Source organism: Cavia porcellus, unplaced genomic scaffold (assembly GCF_034190915.1).
Source record: "Cavia porcellus strain 051 isolate PalLab524CR breed Dunkin Hartley unplaced genomic scaffold, mCavPor4.1 scaffold_10, whole genome shotgun sequence".
NCBI lineage: Eukaryota > Metazoa > Chordata > Mammalia > Rodentia > Caviidae > Cavia > Cavia porcellus.
The window spans coordinates 7,449,947-7,473,349 of NW_026947493.1; the positions used below are offsets into that span (position 1 = coordinate 7,449,947).

Genomic DNA, 23,403 nt, shown 5'->3' on the forward strand with positions numbered 1-23,403 from the left:
CTTCCATCCTTTGACTTTCAGTCTGTGAGTATCCTTTTGGGTTAGATGGGTTTCTTGTAGACAACATATGGTTGGGTTTTGTTTCTTGATCCATTCTGCCAGTCTGTTTCTTTTAATTGGTGCATTGAGACCATTTACGTTGATGGTTATAACTGTTATATGTTGGTTTATTGTTGACATGTTATATTTGTGCTGTTGCATGTTTATCTTTCTGTTCTGTTTAATTGTCTGCTTTGTTTAGTAGTTTTTTCCTAAGTGTATCTAAACTGTCTTGCAGTTTTCTTTGCAGGATTGGCTTGGTGATCATGAAGTTCTTCAGCTGTTCTTTGTCGTGGAAGTATCTTATTTCGATTTTGAAAGACAGTTTTGCAGGGTACATCAGTCTAGGTTGGAAATCATTTTCCTTTAGCATCTGAAATACTTGACTCCGTGCTCTTTTTGCCTTTATTGTTTGTGTTGAGAAGTCTGTTGTGATTTTGATAGGTTTTCCTTCATAGGTGATCTGTCTTTTCTCTCTGGCAGCTTTTAATATTCTATTCTTTTGTTTGACTTCTGGGATGGTGATTATTATATGTCTGGGTTTAGTTTTATTTTGTCTATGGCTATTTGGAGTTCTATATGCTTCATTGATCCTGATATCAGTTTCCAATTTCATGTTTGGGAAATTTTCAGCTATTACTTCTCTAAATATGCTCTTGAGATCCTTTATGTTGTCTCCTTCTTTTTCATTTATCCTTATCAACCTTATGCTGTTTTTGTTTGCGTCATCTTGCAGGTGTTGAATTGTTATTTCTTGATTTCTTGTTATTTTTAAAAGATCTTTCCTTTTCTGTTCACTGGATGCAATCTTGTCTTCAAGATCCAAAATTCTATCTTCACATTAATTGAGGCAGTTTTTACAACTTTCAATGGAATTTTTGATTTCCTGTATATCTCTTTGCATCTGTTTTATATATTCTGTTTGTTTCTTATATTGTATATCCAGGGATTCTATCTTTTTGTTTAGTTCCTCAAATTTTTAAACTGTGTCTTCTTTAGATATCTTCAGCATCTCCTTCATTTCTGTTATCATTTCTTCTTTTACCTGAGAGATTATTTCTAGTTTGAATTCCTTTAAAGCTTCCCAGAGTTGCTGCTTTATTTTGGTTACTATTGTTTCAGGTATTTCAGGTATGTGGCATGTATTTTCTTCTATGTACATGGCTCCTAGGCTTTCTTTGGATGGGCTGGATGTTTGAGATTGCATTTTGGTCTTTTGTTTTGTCATTTTCCTATATTTCTGTGTTTCAAGTGTTGTTCCAGAGTTTCCCTGGGCATGTTGGAAATTGTCTCTTATGTCCTGGCCTCCTGGGACTCCTCTAGTAGTGTAGCTCCCTCCTTGGGCAGCGGAGTCCCTGGATTAAAAGAGGGTTGCCAGGCTCCTCTCAGGTAGACCTAAAACCTCCTCAAGCTGCAGTTTCCCCCTCTATTAGCAAAACTCCCCTGAGGGAAAGAAGGCCACCTGGTGTGGTCCAGGAAATCCCAAATCCTGTTAAGCCCACTCTAGTGTGGCTGCAAGCCCAGCGGACCCTCAACCCCCTAATGCCAGGATCTTATACTCTCCCAGGGATTGGATGTTGTGTAGTCACCCAGCTCCTTGGATGGAAAAGCTCCCCAGGCTGATAGAGGGTCACCCTATGGCCTAGGTAGGCCTCAAACCTCCTCAGCAGGGCTACTCCCTCCTTCAGGCAGTGGCAGTAGTGCTGGTGCTCTCCAGGTCAAAAGAAGTTCACAGACGAGGCCAGAGAATATTCCAGCAGCTCAGCCCAGCTCCCTCCTTCTGGCTGGCAGCTGTGGTGCACTTCTCAGGTGGGAGAGGCGGCGGGCAGGGCTGGAATGGGGTACCTTTGCTCGGCTCTGCTCTCTCCTTCCAGTGGGCAGCTGTGGTGTGCTCCTTGGGCAGGAGAGGCAGTGGGCAGGGCTGTAGCAGAGTCCCTCTGCTCAGCTGTGCTCTCTCCTTCTGCCCAGCAGTTGCAGTGCACTTCTCCGGCAGGAGAACATTCTTAATTCTTAAGTTATAGATCCTCTTGTTATCTTCTAGCCTTTGTATTGTTATTGCTTGTTTCTTTGTTATTTTAAGAAGCTTTTCCTTTCATGCTCCCACATTACAAATCTGTCCTCTAGTTCAGAGAATCTATTCTTAGTTTCTTTCAAGCTGTTATGCCAGCTTTCAATAGAGTTTTTAATTTCCTGGTAATCTCTTGGAGCCTGCTTCATGTATTCTACATTTTCTCTATTTTCTCCATCAAACAATTCTCCCGTTTTTCTCTGTTCTTCCATTCCACCATCTGTTTTTTCTTGGGAGGTGCTTAGCATTTCTCTAACTATTCTACTTATCTCTTGCTTTAATTCATTAAATACTTCATTTTTAGACTCATCTATGAGGCTCTGGAGATATCGCTTTATGTCTATTGGTGCCGTGCCTGATATTACATGTTTTCTGTCCTCATTCTCCTTTGCATTTACTTTCCTAGATCAGTTCTCAGGATTGGGGACTGAGGACCCTTTCTTGTTGCTCCCTCTTCCCATGCTTTTTGTTCCTTCCATACAAGCATATATAGGAGGCTCTGTTTCTTTGTCAGTTACAGTTTGTTTGAATCGTGCCAGCTAGGTATTCCTGCCTACTACAGTGTACTAGGGAGACACAGACCTGGGCAGCCTATCCTGGGCCCGCCCCTCCAGGTAGTCAACCTGCAGACGGCTTCACTGCATTAGCGTGCACTGCCAGGTACAGGGACCTGGTTTGGGCTAGCCTCCTGGGTCTTAGTCCACGGCATCACCCAGGTCAAGTGCTCCCCACTGATCCTATTTGAGAGGGAAATATATGACTGAAATCACTACAGCATCCTGTTCCAGCTAGTCTGCCCAGTCCCAGAATGTCCTGTGTTGGAGCCTACTAGTCTATGAAAGGGTCCCCGTTCCTCTCACTCACCGCAGGTTGATGCAGGGCTCCCCACAGCTCTGCTCTCAATTTGGTTTGCCAATTCCCACTCTCAGAGCTTTCGTGTTTCTATCCCTGCTGTGCTGATTCAGATGCAGCAGTGGCAGCAGGAAATTCAAGCCGTGGTTTTTAGAGACATGGGTTCCAGCTTCAACACTGAGACTTTACTTGTTCCAATCGTAGCACCGGGATTGCATTGCCAATTGCTTCCTCCCAGCTTAGTTCATTCCTGGGTTGGCAGGGTGCAGCTTAGGACTCCTCACACCGCACCATTCATGGAATCTAAGCTGGCTATCTCAGAGAGCCTCCGTAGCTGCTGTTATCTATCTGCCATATTCTCCTAGAAGTCCAGACTAATGAAGATTTAATAAGGAGCAAAATAATTACTAGTAAAATAACCAAAGGCATTTAATATCATCTTTAATCTAGGGTACAATCACATTAGCACATGCAAAACTTTCGGTTTCTATTTTACTTTTTAATTTAAAATAAACATTTTTTAAGGTACCAGGCATCGAACTCATGACTTAGCACTTACCAGGCAGGTGCTTCTGCCTGCTGAGCTAAATCTTCTGCAAAAACTAAAATATTTTATGAATATGAAAAGATATTCTTTCTTTTCCTTGTCCTTTTTTCTTTTTTTTGAAAGGGCCTTATTTTGTAGTTTAGCCTGGCCTTGAACTCACTATGTAGCCCAGGCTGGTATAACCTTGAGCAAACTACTAGCCATAGCCTCCCCAATACTGGGAGTATAGAAACAAACCACCACATGCACAGTCTTTATTGTCCTTTTAAAGTTATGATCCACATCAAATATGTTACAGTCAACAAATATTAATACTAAGAATTAATAATAATGATATAGTATTTAATAATGATATATATTTAGTATTTAATATAGTATTTTAAGCAGATGATTTTGATCAAAAGCTCAGTAATAGTAATACTGGAATATATTACTTTGAAATATAAATATGACTCATCGAAAAAGAAAATGAGTAAGAGGAGTGCATATAGAATATTACAATTTTCCCATATCTTAGCTCATATTTCAAAGGCCTAGATGTAACATATGAACAATTTCCTCAGAGATCTATCTCTGTAATGAATTAAGTAGTGTGAAAATCAAACAAAAGTAGCATTGGAATCAGACAATAGGTGATTTCTTTCCCTTAATTTATCCAAATGAAAGCTGAAAGATTAATGAAGCCATTTCAATATTAATAAGATTGGCCTTTGCAGAAGGAAATGTTCTCATGAATATTCATTTCAAGACAGATAAAAGTTCTATGGTTGAAAGACACAACAAAATCTCCAAATTCTTGTTGGTTATTTGGAATTTATACTTAGTATTGCAAATCATTCTCAAGGTCTAAAGCTTTAAAGAATTTACTGGAAGAGAAATTGTAATTAAAATAGTTCAAGCTAGTAGTGCTTTATCGAGGAAATATTCATCAAATTATGTACATCATCAATATGACATAAAATGCCAACTTCTGTAATATGCAAACTCATTTTCCTTTTGTCTAAAATAATTCTATAAAGACTAATTGTAAGCTTATTTTACAGGAAAAATATCTGTTTCAAACTACTTAAGTTCATCTATCTAAATCTAAATTAATACGTATCGATACATCAGAAATTGGCTAGTAGTTTAGTAATTTAATTATTATATTTGCATTCTTTTCTATACAATATTTCATATTTTTGTAAAATCTATGGAAATTTCTTTCTAATCATACTAGATTTTAAGATACTATATGCTGCATATTATAATGAATCAGAGATTAAATTATAAAAATCTAACTCTCAACATATATAAATTAATTTTTGTATTATATTACATGTACTTGTTATAGTCATATTAACAATATCTTGGTGAATCTGTGTTAAATTTTTTGGAAGCAGTGATGAACATTAATAGTATTTTAAGATTTATTGCAATCATGATAGGGAACTATTGGAAACTTTTATAATTTTCACTACAAATTAAAATTTTGTGCTTTCATTTGGATTTGAAGATAATACTAAATTTTTTTAAAAAGCCAATAAAATTCTAAAATTTTCCCTGTATTTTACACAATTTCCTTGGATTTTTATAGACCAACCTCCTCAAAGCAATCAATCATAAAAACCTGTTGCGTAAAGTAAAATATGTAAATTATCTTTAAAAAGGACCAACTTCTGTTCAAATGGTAAGCATTTAGACTGTACATGCCATAGTATCTCTGTCATATTACTCAGCTACCTAGTGGGCAAGTGGCCACAGACAATATATGAAATAATGCTTTAGCCGTGCTCTGACAAAATTACAATAAAACATTTGTCCAGTAAGCAGACCATAGTTGGCCAATTCATTACATTAAATTGGTGAATAACAGCTCAAGTATTGGGGTCACAAGCATGTTGTCTGAGCTAATAAATAAGCCTTCATATTTGTATTTATTATATATATGAAACAGGCTCCTACCCATGACGAAGATCTTGACAAATCACAAAAAACATTTTAAAAGATTAGAGAGATTTTAATAGGCAGATTTAAAGAAGCACCTACTCAGAGAAAATAGAATGTGAGTCCTTAAGAGAGAGAGATACATTACCATCTAGTTAGAGAGGATTTGATGTGGTTTTAGGGGTGCCCTGGAAATATTAAATCTAGGATATACATCTGTAATACTTGTCAGATTAACCATTAGTAAATTAGATTAGGGTATAAAAATTTTCATGTGTTTGAGTTATAGACATTTGGTGCTCAATTAATAGTGCTATTTCTTCGAAGGTACATTAGAGTCATCTGGGTCAAAAGGCAATGGGTAACCGTGGCAGAGCTCAAGGTCTACGCTGGCACCGATGGGAATGGACTGAAAGATTTGCACAATTTGGGCATGTGTGTATAAAATGCAGGTGTCATTCACACTGACAATTACGTTTCCTGTAAAAGGTAAGAGTTCCAAGGTCAAGACACACAGCATCCTAAAAAGTGGTGTCTATATGTAACATTCTCCTAAAGTTTAGAACATATCACTCCAAAATACACCACTGTGGCACAAGGATTATTTTGACCTAAAGAAAATAGCGAGATGAAGTTTCACGTGAAATCTATCCTTAGGGTTAGGGTTAGGGTCACTAGAGGAAAGACAGCCTCTTTAATAAATGATGTTAGAAAAACTGGCTTTCCACATACCAAAAACTGAAACTAGACCCATGTCTATTACCATGCCAAATTTAGTCAATTACCATATTGACTAAACTAAAGTCAAAATATATCAAAGATCTAAATATTAAAACAGAAACACTAAATCTACTGGAAGACAAGGTAGGTAGAAATCTTGAAGACATAAGGATAGGCAGAGAATTCATGAACAAAATGCAAATCTCACAGGAAATATTTCAAAGAATCAACAACTGGGATCTCATATTATGAAAGTTTTTGTACTTCAAAAGAAATCACCAACAAACTGAAAAGCAAACCCACAGAATGGGAAAGAATTTTAGTCAGCAACCCCTTAGACAAAGAACTTATATCCAGGAGAGTTGGGTGTGGTGGCTCACACCTGTAATCCCAGCACTCAGGAGGCAGAGGCTAGAGGATCATTGTGAGTTTGAGACCAGATTGGGCTACAAAGTGAGCTCAAGGCCAGCCTGAACTGCATAGTGAGACCCTGACTCAAAAAGGCAAAAAAAAAAAAAAAAAAAAACCCAAAAACAAAAAAAAACCACCCTTAGATCCAGAACATATAAAGAACTGAAAAACATCAAGCCCCCCAAATTCAAAGACCCTCGCTAAAAATGGGCATCTGAAAGGAACACACAGTTCTCAGATGAAGATATAACAAATGCAAATAAATACATGAAGAAATGTTTACTATCACTGGTCATTCCAGAAATGCAAATTAAAACAGCATTGAGATTTCATCTCGCTCTGGAAAGAACAGCTACCGTCAAGAAATCAATTGATAACAAATGTTGGAAAGGCTATGGGGAAAAAGGAACACTTCTTCACTGTTGGAGTGTAGACTGGTGCAGCCACTGTAAAAATAAGTATGGATATTCCTCAACAAACTAGAACTGGAAGTTCCAGTCAATCCAGTGATTTCCCTCCTGGGTATTTTCCCAGAAAAATAAAAAAGATCATGTCATAGTAATATATGTGCACCCATGTTTATAGCAGTAAAATTTGTAATAGCTAAATCTTAGAAACAACCAAAATGCCCATCAGCCACAGAGTGGATGAAAACAATGTGGTATTTTTTACAGTGGAATATTACTCAGTTATATAAAGGATGATGCTGAGGCTTTTATAGGTAAATAGAGGCAACTTGAGACTACCCTCATATATGAAATAAATAAGAATCATATTTGTAAATATCACATTATCTCTCTAGTATAAAAAATAATAAAAAATGAAAGAGTAATAAGATCCAAAATTTATAATAGATATTGTAAAAATGAAAGGGAAGGAAAGGATATAACTGTATGTATGTTTAAGTGTGTAAGAGAACCATATTACTAAGTTTTTGTTGGGTCATTGGAAGAGAATGGTTTGCACTGTCATTGTTTGATTGTCTACTTTTTATGCTTTGATTTTATAACCTGAACAACTACATCTAAGATAACAATACATAATTTTCAACTAGAGACTTCTTAAGTGTTATTTTTTTGAAATTCTGTATTATTTCTACCCTTTTTTTTCTGTTTTGCTTTTTTTCTCTAAATTAAAAAAATCCATATTGCATATGTTTCACATCAAGCATCATGTCAAAGAATTCAGCTTGTCTGGAGGCTAAAATATTTTTAGTTGAGGAACTATTTGAAACAGTGACTTTGAATTTATAAGTGGTAACCCCCTGGATATAAATGTCTTTTCTATGCAACTAATAAAACTGTACTTATTGCTGCTTTGATTCAGTCCATTCCATCATTTTTATATTAGCAACAATAGCACTTTCAAAATTATAACTATGAGGTTCGACTGCAGCCCGTGGAGGACCCCACAGTCCTGTGTGACTGATTCCCCACTTCCCTCTTTGTGACGCTAGGATAATCTTGACACTGGGACTCTGCATCTCCCAAGAAAGGTGGACAAGCTGGAAATGCTGTGCAGCTGACAACTACTAGAAAGTTGCATGCTCTCACACCCTATTTGCTTAAGATTCCTCACAGTCTTCCACTTAACACCCTCTCATAGCACAGTGAAAAACAGATCTGTCAGCCTAAAATATGGCCATAGCGACTTTCCCCCCAATCACTAGGGTAACAAAATGAACAGTACAGAAAACACCTCCACAAATCATCCTGCTGTGCTGTCCTCATCTCTGCAGTGTGCAGGGACTGAGACTCCACTCGGTTTGCTTTCAGTGTAGGCTGGGGTGATGCTGCTGAGAAACACAGGCAGTCCCAGACATCTGCTGGGGCATCTTGCGCCCCATTCCCATAGACGGCCTTTGGGTTCCGGCTTCTCAACAGGTGCCTTCCCCACTGATGAGGATCTGGAAATCTGTGGGTGTGGATTCTGAGGGGGAGATGAAGGGGTTGTCATAGCAGCTTGGGGTAAAATTAGGGTTTGGTAGAAGAGTCCCTCCAAGAACTCCCATGGTGTGGACAACTATCACAGCATCTGGGCTGAGAATCTTCTCTCCCTGCATGTATTAGCGCAAAGAATGATTCATTTTTCAGTGCTAGGTCTGGAGCCCAGGGCCTTGTGAGAGGGAAGCAAGCACCACCAAGCTACACGCCCAGTTCTCACAGCATGATTTTTGTAGATTTAATACTCACCCATGCAAAATCTTATGACTTGAGAGGAAATCAATTTCTTGCTTGGAACTTGGATAAAGGTTGATTACCTTTTCTGAACAACTGCACCATCAATAGCACTGCCCCTTCGTGGCATCTGCAGCTGACAAGTTCAAAGCTGCAACTTTCACAGAGATCCTATACACAGATGCTAATGTCCTCTGGACCCCTGCCACATAGTAATGCCCCAGAACAGTAGCACTGACCTCAACTCTGCTCAGGGTTCAAGCTGCTACCAGAAATTATTTCCTTCATGTAAGTGCAGATTCGTTTTTGCTTTTTCAGGCATCCAACACTGATACTCAGGAATAGATCACCTGCTTTATCTTCTCTTGTCTTGACTGAACCTTGAATGTCACACAGTAGTCCCATCTTGTCTACTTTTACCTTTTCTATAATTTTACTTATTTACTTCTAGTCAACCACAGCCCAAAAATATTAAATGGAAAATCCCAGAAATAAACAAAGTTTTAAATTATGTATTGGGCAGAGTAGCTTGATGAAACCTCATACTGTCCTGGCCTGTCACCTGGGATAGTTTCATCTGGTGGAACCACACTGTATATGCTACCTGCATCTCAGCCATGAGGTCAGGTGTCCAGGTGTGACAGTGCTGCTATTCAGTGAACTTCACTGTACTTAATAATGTCCTCAGAGTACAAAACAGGGACACTGGCAATTGGGTTATGCCAAGGAAATGTTGTAAAATGCTTCCTTTAAGTGAAAAGGTGAACATTCCCAACTTAAGGAAAGAGAAAAATTGTATGTTAAAGTTGCTAACATCTATAGTAAACATGAATCTTCCCCCCATGAACTGTAGAGGGAAAAAAAAAGAAACACACAGTAGTTTTCCTGGTGCACCTCAGACTACAAAGATTATAGCCAGAGTGTGTGCTGAGTGCTTAGCTAAGTACAGCACATTAAATTTGAGACATCAAGACAAAGGGAAATGAAATTCACATCTTGTAACAGAATACTGTGTAAGTGCTCTATTTCACTATTAGTTATTGTGGTTCATCTTTTACTGTGCCTAAGTCAGATGTTAAACTTTCTCATATGTACATATGCAGAAGAAGAGAAACCCTCAGGCATACACAGGGTTTAGTACTGTCTGCAGTCTCCGCATCCTCGGGAGTCTTGGTGTATCCCTTAAGAAAAGTGGGGATTGTTATCTTAGTATGTCATTATTTTAGTGTATAAATAAAAGTCAGAAAATAATCTTCCCATACTACCATGTGAAGTCCAGGAGAACACATCTTTGTCTCGTTTCTTTTAAGTTTTGAGCACCTGGAAAAGTATCTGACTCATTTTTAGGTGCTGAATAAATGTTGACTGGATGAAAAATCCACAGAAGCTAGTGTCAAAGTTTTTCCTAAAAGCCCCCGAAGCCCCCCTAGGTCTTCGCTAACCTTATCTGAAGTTCAGTATCCCCGACCTTTCCTTTAGAGACCACACTATTTTCCTTTCATAGCACCTTTCACAATCTGTAGTTTCTGTATCTGTGTATTTGTCTTTCTCATTCGCCAGCATATAAATACTATAAAGACTTGGGTTGTATCTGTCTCGTTATATTTTTACTGATTAACACAAGCTAGGAACACAGAAGTTGCACAGTAAGTGAACAAGCAAAACCAAAGTCTTGTCCTAATGGGGTTTATATTCTAGCAGGTGGAAACACACAATGAAGAAACTAATTAGTACATAATATGTCACTTGCTATAAGGGAGACAAAAGCCAGAAGAATGGGAGGAAATGGCAAAAATGGCAAAGCAGAATTATGCTTTTATATGGTCAAGACTGCCTCACTGACTCCCGGGAGAACATGGCAGACAGACAGCAGCAGCTACGGAGGGTCTCTGAAAGACTCTGCTTAGAATTCAGGAATGGTGCTGAGTAAGGAATCATAAGCAGAAGGAGATATGCCCCGGTGACCCAAGAACGAACTGGGCTGAGAGAAACCAACTTGGAATGCAATCCTGTGCTATAACAGGAACAGAAAAGCCTCAGTGTGGAAGCTGGAGCCTGTGCCATTGGAAGCCGTGATTTGGGTTTCCCGCCACGCGGCAGCTGCGTCTACATCGGCTCGGCAGGGAGAGAGACGTGCGGAAGCTCTGAGAACAGGAATCGGCTAATGGAGTTGAAAACAGGATGGGCGGGGAGCTGTGCATTGACTTGCGGAGAGGTGAGTGAGAGAAACTGACACTATTCCCACAGTTTAGGAGACTCCAGCGGAGGACATTCAGGGACTGGGCAGACTTGCGGGAGCGGGGCGCTGCAGCGACTTCAGCCACGTATCCCCCTCTCAAGCGGGATTGGTGAGAAGTGCCTAGCCTACATGATGCTGCTGGCTGAGACCCAGTAGGCTAGCACAACCCAGATCCCAGCGCCTGAGGGTGGCCTGGAGGGGCGGGCCCTGCATAGGCTGCCTGGTCTGCAACTTCCTGGTGTGCTGCGGTGGGCGGGAACACCTAGCTGGGGCAATTCGATCAGGCTGTGGCTGACAGGGAGGGAAGCTGGGCCTCCTATATACGCTTGCATATATAAGGAACAAAGAATATGGGAAGAGGGAGCAACAAGAAAAGCCCTTTGGCCCCCAATCCTGAGAAACAGGCAATAGCGGTCACCGCACCAATAGACGTAAAGCGCCATCTAGAGAGCCTCATAGATGAGTTCAGGAATGAAGTTATTAATGACCTGAAGCTAGAAATAAGCAGAATAGTTAGAGAAATGCTAAGTACCACCCAAGAAAAAACAGATGGTGGAATGGAAGAACAGAAAAAGAGGGGAGAATTGTTTGATGGAGAAAATAGAGAAAGCATAGAATACGTGAAGCAGGTTCAAAGAGACTGCCAGGAAACTAAAAATTCTATCGAAAACTGGCATAACAGCTTGAAAGAAACTAAGGACAGACTATCTGAACTGGAGGGCAGATTTGTAATATGGGAGCATGAAATGAAAAACTTCTTAAAAGTAACAAAGAAACAAACAGCAATAATACAAAGACTAGAAGATGATAAGAGGATCCATAACTTAAGAATTAAGAACATAAAAGAAGAAGTAGGGATACAAACAAATGAACTACAAAAGCCACTCACAGAAATAATCCAGGAGAATTTTCCTAATTTAGCAAAAGGTAAAGATACTCAGTTGTATGAAGCATACAGGACCCCAGCCACCTACAACCCAAACAGAGTAACACCCAGGCATATAATAATTAAAATTCCAGAAATTCAATACAAGAACAGAATATTAAAAGCTGTCAGAGACAATAAACAGACCACTTACAAGGGAACACCCATCAGAATTACAACAGATTTCTCTGCACAAACCATCAAATCACGAAGAGCATGGGGGGAAATAATTCAAGCTTTGAAAGATAATAATCTCCAGCCAAGATTGATATATCCTGCACAACTATCCCTGGAAATTGATGGAAAAACAAGGTGCTTCCAGGATAAAGAGGAACTAGGGGAATATGCAACCACCAATTCAACTCTACAGAGAATACTGCAGGATATTCTAAAAAAGAAAAATACAAAGAATCCAGAAATAGTGGCAGAGAGGCCACAATGAATGGAGAAGAAAACAAAATGGAGAAGACAAACTGACAACTAATGACAGAAAAAGAGCTCAACAGAAATGAGGCAGAGAAGATTGGATGATAGGAACAGCTATTTTGGAGAAAATGATGTCTTAATAGGTAATACTGATATAGTATCATCTTGTTTTGAAGTCTCATCAAGCTTTTGTTCTTCTGTCTCCATTGGTCTAAACAGGTTATATCTTATTGGATTTTATTATGTATGATAGTATAAGCAAAAACTTTTAAAGACAAGGAGATTATACAGAAATCATTGCTCATTTTCTGTTAGTTGATTCTAAATACCCTGAAATGCTGTCATTCTCTTAAATGGTTTTACATTGTTTTGATATGTTTGATGCTACAGTATACGAAGTTATACTCAAAGATTTCAAGGAAAGAGACAATATGGTAACTACTTTTATGTCAGGATTATCTTGTGGTGAAACACTATTCTGCTTAAATGGTTATGTTTTGATCTGCGCTGTTTTGCTGTTATGCCCTCTTTTATCTCAATCTCCACTCCATTATTTACTTTTTTATTTTTATCCTTTTAATTAAGGGAAAAATAAATAAAAAATAGCAGGATATATTATAGTAACCCACTTTGACTTTCCATTATCTTGATTTAAAGCCCTGTATTACTCTGACCGTCTTGTTTTTGACTGATTTTCCTCTATTCTGTTATCCTTTATAGTACCAGGTTCAAAAGTTTAGGCAACAGCTGTGAAGATAGAGAGATTCATTATAACGCCCATTCTCGTTGACTATTATCTACTTTTGAAGACCTATAATGTCTCCAATGTTTTGGTTTTGTCGGTTTTGTTCTTTACTGTTTTGTTCAGTTTTATTATAACTGATGACATAGGGAATTCTATTAGAGCTGGCAGGAGGCATTATGGTAACCATTGTTGATCACCTTGTATTATGCTTTTACATTATCTATTATGTCCACCCTTTTGATTTGATTTACTCTGTTCTGTTAGGTCACATTTGGTTCTACTCCCTTCCAAAAAAGTAATAAGAACTGTGGGAGCAACAAAACCCAAAATGCGTAATTGTCATTGTACAAAAGAGAGGAAAAAAAACTGCTCTAAACGATATAACTGCATGTATATTTAAGTGTATAAGATAGATGATATCACTGAGTTTTGTTGGATCATTGAACAGAACTGTTTGAAGTCTCAGTGTTTGAATGTCCACTTTATAAGCTTTAATTTTGTAACTTGAACAATTATTTCTAAGATGACAATATGTAATCCATTAACTAGTGATTTCCTACTGTTTATTTTTTTCTGTAAATCTGTATAACTTGTACCCTTTCTCTGCTTTTTTTTTCTCCTTAAATAAAATTTAAAAAAAAAAGACTGCCTCACTGAGGAGGGAAACTGAGCAGAGAGCAGTGAAGGAAAAAGGGTGTGAGCCATTCAGGGACACCTAGAGGAGGGTGCGAGGCAAATGGCAAGGGAAAGTGCCCTGAGGCAGGAAGGAGCTTGGAGCCAGCAGTGAGTGAGAGCCAACGTGGAATGGCAGCCCCGTGACCACTCAGGGTCCTGAGAGTAGCATGGGAGCCACTGGAAGGCTTTCAGCACCTGGCTCTTGTGATCTGACAGATTCAAAGAGATTGCCACCTCCGCTGGTGTACACTCTGACCCCATGACAGACTGCACTAGAACGCAGCAGTTTGGAGGTTACTAAGGAGCGGGTGCTGTTATTTCCAAGGTTAGGTCGGCAGAGCCCTTGCTGCTTCTGCTTTGGTCTCTCGGCACATTGGTCCTTGAATACACCAGCCATGGGAGGAATCAAAAGAGACCCTGTGGAGAGAAACTGAGGCTTCTGGCCAACAGGTGCCTCATCTCTATAGGAGTCTGAGTCAGCCAGGACAATATCACAGCTTCTGTTCGTGGAACAAACACAATCCCAGACAAATTACATATTCATGTGCAAAATAAATGCATGATATGCCTTTAAACCACTAAGTTTTAAAGCTGACCATGAGGAAGTAATGGATAACTAAAATAGAATTTGCGACAGCTTGCCTGAGCCATGAGGGGAAAGGTAAATTCCTTACTGGGAGGTCTCTAATATTGTTATAGCTAAGACTTGAGTGTTAGGTTTCTATTTGAATCCAGTTATGCCACTTTACAGGTGACCCCTGAACCTCAACTCCCTACGTGGCACAGTTCCTTGAGACACTGTGAGGTTCCTTTGAGACAATGTATCTAACAATGCTTTGCTCAATGCCTGACACATAATGAACGTTGAACAAAAGAAAAGTGTGAGCTCTTAATAGGATTGATTTCTTGCCTTTTATCATTGGCCCCAAACCACTGAAAATATCAACATGAAAGTACTGTGGCATGACTCCCTGATTCACATGACACCCTGACCATATACATGGCAAAGGTGTCGGTCTTGGAGGACCTGGGAACCCCAGCTGCCCATCAGTAGTGTTGACTGAGCTGGAGCATGATTATATGTCATACTGCCTGTCAGAAGCTGCTTGTGATAGGTGGTCTTCGTGGGAGCTAACTGAATAGTACCAATCCCTGGTGTAGTGTCTTTCCAGAAGGTTAGCATTCCCATGTCTATTCTGGCAAAGATCTTAGTCAACTCAGGGAGAACAAACTACTGTGGCAACAATTTATGCAATTCTGCAAATTAAGAAAGGACAGTGTGTGATTTTTATCAATCTACTCATAATCCTCCTTTTGAGTGGTGCAAATGCCATTGGGCAGGCAGAGATGAGTAACATGCTACCTACTAGAGGCTGGAGGGGACTTCATGGACCACTCTGCCATTTTATAAACCAGAGCTTGATAGCAGATCATTGCTCAGGACGCTAGCATGTCATCTCCACTTTATTATACTGAATAGAGAGTGATCTTAACAATAAAAGTCTTTCTGTGACTTTTAACCTGAAGCAATAAAATTCTGACATAACAGTTACAGGAAAGCAGAGAAACCTATTGTCGTATATCTCTGTAATAAACAACCATCATTTAAGACTACTATGGCTTGTGTCTGGATATCCCCTAAAGCCTCATGTGGTCACAGGTGGGGCCTTTCAGAGCTTGCTGGATCTAGAGTGTGTGTTGCTGGGATTAAGGGTGTCCAGACCTCAGCATCCACCTAATACAGCTCCTCTTTACACTTCTGCTCCCCTCAGAGAGGCTGGCTAGAACCACAGAAAGCGCTGTCTCCACACCACATGCCAGTGTGTTTCACTCTGCAAATGGACATGGAGTCAGGATCTCTAGTGGTCTCTGGCCCCAGCCACGTGCCCTTGGGTGCCTGCTTCCACCCACACTGAGCTTCCTCTCACATCTTTCTTGGCATCTTCATGCTGGCTGCTTTTGCTTTCTGGAAATCTAGTCCCTCCCCTCTGCTCACTCCACCCTCTCACCTCCCCAGGTTACACCGCTCAGCTGTGCTCAGAGCACTTTGCTGTGTCTGATGTCTTCTTGCTCATCTATGTACTTTTACTCTTTCTTCTCTTGCCCTGGAATAAACACTCCAGAAATCACAAGCCCGTTTATTTTCTTTGCAGATTGGCTCCATTCCCAATGCCCACTCAATGCCTGACCAATGGAGTTAATGAATTTGTGCCCCCAAAGGAATATAGGAGGAATTTCTTGGCTTTCAGATTCAGCCTTGTAGACAAAAACACAGGATAATAATGTCACAGCCTGTCAGGCAAGCCAGTGAAATTCCACCACTCTTTCAGGAATCATAATATGGTAAACAAACACAACAAGGGCTGGGTTGAACAGTGACACTCTGCCAGCACGGTGGAGAGGCAGAGGCAGAAGACTCACCATTCAAGGCTAGCCTGAACTGCATAGTGTGGGAAGCCCTGTAATTGGCTGCCACCTTATACCCTCAGGCCAGGTCAGCATAGCAAGAACTGGTCTCAACAAGACAAGACAAAACAACCTCCCAAAACAACAACAAACACTATCCAGAGAGGACATTAGTACATAATGGAGTGAGCCGGAAAAGCAGGTGTAGATACCGATCAATGATGGCAAAACCCACTTATTTATTGGAAAGTGCTAACACTGAAATTAAATCTGAATGCTAAGGTTTTAGGTTAGGAAAAAACAAATCTTTTTTTTTTTTTTTTTTTGTCTTTTTCGTTTTTTACCGGTACCAGGGATCGAACTCACGACTGCCTGCTTGCAAGGCAGGTGCTTATGCCGCTGAGCTAAATCCCCAGCCCCGGAAAAAACAAATCTTACATTCATATCTTTTGTCTTAAAAGAAAAACAAGTAACATGCATGCTGTAGCTTCACCACCATTGGTATACAGATAAAGACCCTTGAGCTACCCCTGAATGTGAACTATGACTGTTCCTAGATTATGTTATCAAGAAATAATAATTTTATTCTTGGCATCTTTGTGCTTTTACCAGGTTCTCTATAATGTGAGTTCCCATTTGATTATAAAATGCTGTATTTCCTTTACTATGTAAGACTCTGGGAAAGTTCTATCTGAAAATAACCAAATCACAAATGCTACAACCTTGGTTGAACTCTGGGCATTTGAGAGGGGAGAAGGCACAACACGCTGAGCTCAGTGAGAGGGCAAGGCTCTGGCAGATGTCATGTAACTTGGGTGGCTGGGAAAGCATTCAAAGAAGCAGGGCTCCGCATTGGACTGAATGAAACTCTGAAGGAGACGTAACTTAATGACTGCGTGTCCTACTAAGTCTTAATACCAGAAGAACAAACCAATGCCACAACTACAAGAGGTAGAGGAGCAGTGGGCACTCACATGAGTTAGGAGGGGAAGGAATTTGGTCATTTTTGAGGTCTCCACTGAAAGGGTTATTGACCCAGACTGGACACTGTAGCCAGAAAAAGCCTCAGCTGGAATTAGGGAGCTCCTGTCTCCCCCACCCCTAGAGATTTACCTGTAATTCTATATCCCCCACCCTTCGGAATCTGCCCCTGGCGCCAAACATGTGCCAGTGAAATACCTGTGCATCTCTAATGGCCTTAGGGCACTGCCCTAAGCTTAGGCTACTTATATTCCCCCCATGCCACATGTCCAAGAGAGAGATCGCCAGACTTCAGTGGCCGGTGTGCCAGTCCTCTCTGGGTTCTCAGAGTAAAGGCCTCTTTTGTTTTATACTTCTCATCTTTTGGAAATATTTTTCATCTTTTGGAAATAATCCTATCACTTGGAGCCGTGAGTTGATCGGCAGGTGACTGACTCTTGGGACACACACTCCCAGTTGGGTCCCCAGCCGATTCACGAACCAGTAACATCCTGGCTTAATTCTGCGCTTTTCCTTCTGCCAAGACGCATCTCACCTCTCGCCGGCCGCCTCCATGTACCACCAACCAGATTGATTTAAGGTGAGCACACTCCGGGAAACTCGTGGCACTGGGCCGGGCCCCCCCTCCCCCCTCCTCCCTCCCCCCGTTTGTGTGGGTCTCTAGCATTTTCACGTCCCTAGGACAGCCCTGAGCAGGGTTTTTTCTGGGTTAGCCTGTGTCCACACTAAAATCTCTCATGTTCTTTGGGTTCTGTTAGCCCAAAGCAGAGATTTTTGGGCCGCCCACACTGAAAAATCCCTAGCTTTCCTTTAAAACCTCGCGATTTCACCGGCAAAGCTGCTACTGACCTCACGCAAACTCCACTCATACATTTCTCAGTGACGACTAGAATATACGAGTTTTGGAACCTTAGCCCTGCCGTGTGGCGCCACAGAATCAGTGATGGCTTATTCTTTGGGCCACAGGTTTTTACTTGCCTAAATCAACAATGGGAAATTTACTTCCTCACTCCCAAAAAATGCCGTTACAATGCTTAATTTCCAATTTACGTACTTTAAAAATTTAAAGTACCATAAAAACTAAATTATTAACTTTTTACTGCCAGGAAGTTTGGCCTATGTACCCATTCCCATGTTGGCCCAAGGAAGGAACATTCGATGTTTCCATTCTACAAACACTGCATGATTTCTGTCGAGCCAGTGACAGGGTGATAAAGCTGCTGTACATAGAAGCGTTTTTGGTTCTGAGAACACGTCCATCTCTCATTAAGTCCTGTAATCCCACTCAAATACTCCTAGCTAGCTCTCATGTGACCCAACCTGTTTCATCCTGTCCCCAAGATATGCTTGAGGATGTTCCTCCGATCTACTCTCGGCCTCCATCATACCCTCAAATTAATTCTTCATCTTTATCTCGCTCGCCACCGCCATCCCCTCCCCCCACCCCTGGTCTCTCTGCACCGAAATTACCTCTCACTGTGCGATCCTCTCTCCCTCCACCTTCCATGATATAGGCCTCTCCCAGCAGCTCTGCTCTGCCCTCTGATACCTTCTGGCTGCCTGCCCACCACACTAGGTCACGTTCATTGTGCCCTTCCAGGCAAGCAGTGTGATTTTTTCAGCTTGCACCATAAACAGTCACCATGTGATAGCCCTCTGCCATGTGACGGAGCGCCACCATGTTCGGGTAGTTGCCATGGGTAGTTGCCATGTTCCGGCAGTTCAGGCGGGTCATGTGGTAACAGAGCGCCGTCATGTTTGGTAGTTGCTATGGTGATGGGGCGCTGCCATGCTCAAAGGGGTCAAGTGGCGAAAGGATGCCAACAGGATGCCGTCATGCCGCCATGTTCGTTCTGGCCTCATGCTCAATGGGCGCCCCCTTGTGGCTCCTCTTGTGAACAGCAACAGCCGCCTTGTTGCGGTCCACATGGCCCACAACAATCCTCTCCTTGCAAGGCACATAGTACAATGCCATCTGCCTGTGTTTCCTCGTCCCAGGGTGAGCGGCAGCTGCTCTATAGCCACTCTTCAGATAATTACTCACACGTGTCTACCGGGCGGATAGCTGCCCAATGGCACTCTCCTCCACATTCTTCTCAGGCTCTGCTGCCACTTTGGGAGCAAGCTGGCCCCGAGGGACTTGTTAATATACATGTGCCATTTTCTCTTTCTGATCTGTCTCAGATTACCCATAAATTAGGAAGCTTCTCTGTTGACCCACAAAATTATATCAGACAATTTGAATTCATTACTAATTGTTACGATTTACATTTTAAAGATGTTTATGTGATTTTAAATATCACCCTTAGCTCGCAAGAGTGAAATCAGCTGTGGCAAGCAGCTCGAGAAGAAGCTGACCGCAGACATAGGGAAAATACCACTGACAACAACCCTGGGCCTGTAGCTGTGCCAGATCAAGATCCTAACTGGAACTATCAAAATGGACAAGGTTCAACAAAATTACATAAAATGATTGAGTGTCTGATTGTGGGCCTTAATAAGATCGCTCACAAACACACTAATTATAAAAAGCTTTTAGAACAGGTCCAGGAGGCTAATGAAAACCTGGCTGTGTTTCTAAATTGGCTTCGGGAAACCTTAATTAAATATACTAATGTAAACCCAGACTCTCATGAAGGGATGATTGTTGTTAACTCTTATTTTATTTCACAGTCTGCTCCTGATATTCGTGCAAAATTACAAAAGGTTGAACATGGCCCTCAAACTCCACTAGGGGGTCTACTTAAATTAGCCTTCCGTATCTTCAACAATAGAGATAAGCTTCAAAAAGAGGAAAAGCAAGCTCAAAAATTAAAGTTTGGTAAATATCAGTCTGATCTCTTAGCAGTGGCACTCAGAGCTCCCAAGACAAAAAATCCACAAGGTGTGGCTGCCCAAGTCCCACCCAGACCATGCTTCAAATGCAGCAAACAAGGATATTGGGCAAGAGACTGCCCTAACCCTGGCATTCCTCCTGGGCCCTGCCCATATTGCAATGTTAAAGGGCATTGGAAGAGCGATTGTCCTAAATGCCAGCAAGTGACTAGGCCATTCTCTAATCCTTCGCCCTCACAGGAGACTTCGTCAATGCCAGATTCGTCGCTGACTGACCTGCTCGGACTTGCTGTGGAAGACTGATGGGGCTCGGGGCTCACAGCCCCCACTCTGGTCACCTTGTCAGAGCCCCGAGTCTCACTGGAGGTCTTAGGTAAAATAATATCTCTGCTTGTGGATACAGGGGCGACTTATAGTGTACTTCCTGAATTTTCAGGACCCTGTAGTAAGTCTCTGATTTCTGTTGTGGGCGTTGACGGCCAGCTGAATCAACCTTTGCAGACTGGGCCTATCCCATGTAGATTCCAGACTCTTTTCTTTACCCATAGCTTCCTAGTAATCCCAACATGTCCCACACCCCTTTTAGGTAGAGACCTTCTTCAATAGCTTAATTTTTCCTTCACTTTCTCTCTCCCCACAGCCCTAATCCTCCAAACAGCCTCACAATGCATCACAAAGCCATTCCCCGCTCTTCCTCCTTCTCTGGTTGACCCCATGGTTTGGGACACATTCAATCCCACTCTGGCTACACATGCCACACCTGTTTTAATCCATCTCAAGGATCCCTCAATTTTTCCCTGCATTCCCCAATACCCCATATCTCCCCAATATTTAAGGGGACTTAAACTCATAATTAAGCGGCTTTTAGACAATGGTTTTCTTAAACCTACCCATTCACCCCACAATACTCCCATTCTCCCGGTACTCAAGCCTGATGGGTCCTATCACCTGGTACAGGTCCTTAGGATAATTAACAGTGCTGTTACCCCCACTCACCCAGTGGTGCCAAATCCTTATACCATGCTCTCTCATATCCTCCACTACTCACTTTACAGTTATAGATCTTAAAGATGCCTTCTTCACTATCCCCCTACACCCTGATTGCCAGAACCTCTTTGCGTTTACATGGACTGACCCAGACACTCTCAGGTGTCAACAACTTACTTAGACAGTGCTCCCCCAGGGGTTCAGGGATAGTCCCCACTTCTTTAGTCAGACTCTCGATACTGACATCATAGAACTTGATCTCAAACCTAGTGTTCTTCTTCAATACATAGACGACCTCCCATTATGTTCTCCATCCCACATGTTAGCGATACATCACTCAGGCAGTCTTCTTAATTTCCTTGCTAGTCATGGATACAGGGTGTCTCTTGCCAAAGCCCAGATAGCCTCCCCAAAAGTCAAATATGTAGGTCTCGCTCTCACCCCCAACACTCGCTCCATCACCTCAGATTGTAAGGCAATTCTTCGTGATCTCCAGGTGCCCACAACTAAACAACAGGTTACATCTTTCCTAGGTTTAGATAATTTCTTTTGTCTCTGGATTCCTAACTTTGCAGCCCTAGCTCAACCCCTCTACAAGGCCGCTAAGGGTCCCTTATCAGAATCCATGGACCCTACTAGGCCCATACATGCCTCCTTTTAAAAATTAAAAGAGGCTCTCCTAAAAGCTCCAGCTCTTACCCTTCCTGACCCCACCCAACCTTTCACCCTATACATTACTTGTTAGGGCCACAACGCTATAGGTGTACTAGGACACAAAAAGGGACCTTCTTTTCAAGCAGTAGCTTACTTGTCAAAACAGTTAAATCACATAGTAAAAGGATGGGCTCCTTGTCTCCGAGCTCTTGCAGCTGCAGCCCTCCTGACACAGGAAGCTAAAAAGTTTACATTAGAACAATCTATTACAGTACACTCACCTCATCACCTACGTGACCTTATCTCACATAAGGTGCTCCCTGCCCTAATGACCCCTTCTCGCCTTCAACAGGTACACTTTGCTCTCTCTCAAGACCCTTGCATCTCTATTGCAACTAATGGTCCTCTTAATATAGCCACCTTACTTCCCACCTCAGAGGGCCATCCTCACCATGACTGTATAGAGTTTTTACAGATGACTCCCACCCCTTCCCCTCACATCAGTAGCACACCTCTCCCCTTGGCCTTTGACACATGGTTCATAGATGGCAGTTCAACAAACAGAGACAACCAAAAGAAGGCAGTATATGCAATAGTTAACCAGTCAAAAGTTATAGAGGCAAATCCACTGCCACCTGGCACCTCATCACAGAGGGCAGAACTTATTGTCCTTACAAAGACCCTTACACTAGCAGAAGACAAGATTATAAATATATACACTGACTCAAAGTATACATTTAGCATTTTACACTCTCATGCCTCTATCTGGCAAGAACAGGGTTTTATTTCCACTCAGGGAACCCCCATCATTAATGCTCCCCTTATCCTTAAACTTCTAGAGGCAGCCCAACTTCCAAAGCAGGCAGCAGTTATTCATTGCAGAGGACACCAAAACTCTACAGATCCTATTGCTCAAGGCAATGCCTTTGCAGATTCACAAGCCAAGATAGCTGCACAAGGGCCCTGCCCTTCTCATATTCTCCCCTTAGTCCCAAACAGTTTACCTCAGCCCAATTATTCACCAGAACAATTATAGCTACTTCAAAAACCAGGTTACACACAAAACACTCAGGAATGGATTTTTCAGGGATCAAAACTTGTTCTCCCACATCAACAGGCCTCAGACATCATCACTGACTTACACAACTTTTCATATAGGATCACAGGCCCTATACAAATTCTTAGCCCCAATAGTCACACACCCTTCTCTAAAAGCTATCATTCTTAAGATTACTCACACCTGTGATCTCTGTGCCAGGACCTCTCCTCAGGGATGCATGGCACCCCCTTCCTTTCCTACCCATCAATTTCAGGGACACACCCTTAGTCAGGACTGGCAGATAGATTTTACTCACATGCCCCACCACAAATCTCAAATATCTTTTCACCTTTTTTGGTACCTTTTCAGGATAGATAGAAGCCTTTCCCACAACCAGGGAAACTGCTGATGTAGTTACCAAAATCATATTACAAGAAATCATTCCAAGGTTTGGTCTACCTCAGAGTATTTAGTCAGATAATGGTCCTGCCTTTATTTCTCAGATCACTCAACAGGTATCCTCGAGCTTACACATCAGCTGGCACCTACACATCCCATCCACAATCCTCAGGGAAAGTAGAAAGGGCAAATGGCCTAATAAAGACACTCCTTACAAAACTCACTTTAGAACTACACCAACTTTGGCCTCAACTTTTGCCCTTAGCCTTAGCCAAGCTCAGGGCACTTCCCCAGGCTCCTACTTTCTTAAGTCCTTTTGAACTTATGTATGGCAGGCCATTCTTATTCTACA

The 23,403-nt window shown here is 41.5% G+C and overlaps 1 protein-coding gene across 1 annotated transcript in view; it reads left to right on the plus strand.

Moving 5' to 3' along the window:
• The window catches only part of LOC106025863 (endogenous retrovirus group K member 113 Gag polyprotein), a 104,474-nt gene that overhangs the window by 68,518 nt on the left and 12,553 nt on the right, over positions 1–23,403 (plus strand). Inside the window, exons 3-4 of the transcript XR_010050058.1 lie at positions 17,662–17,717; positions 20,213–20,345. The gene's annotated coding sequence lies outside the window, so the exon portion shown is untranslated. The remainder of the gene's footprint in view (positions 1–17,661; positions 17,718–20,212; positions 20,346–23,403) is intronic.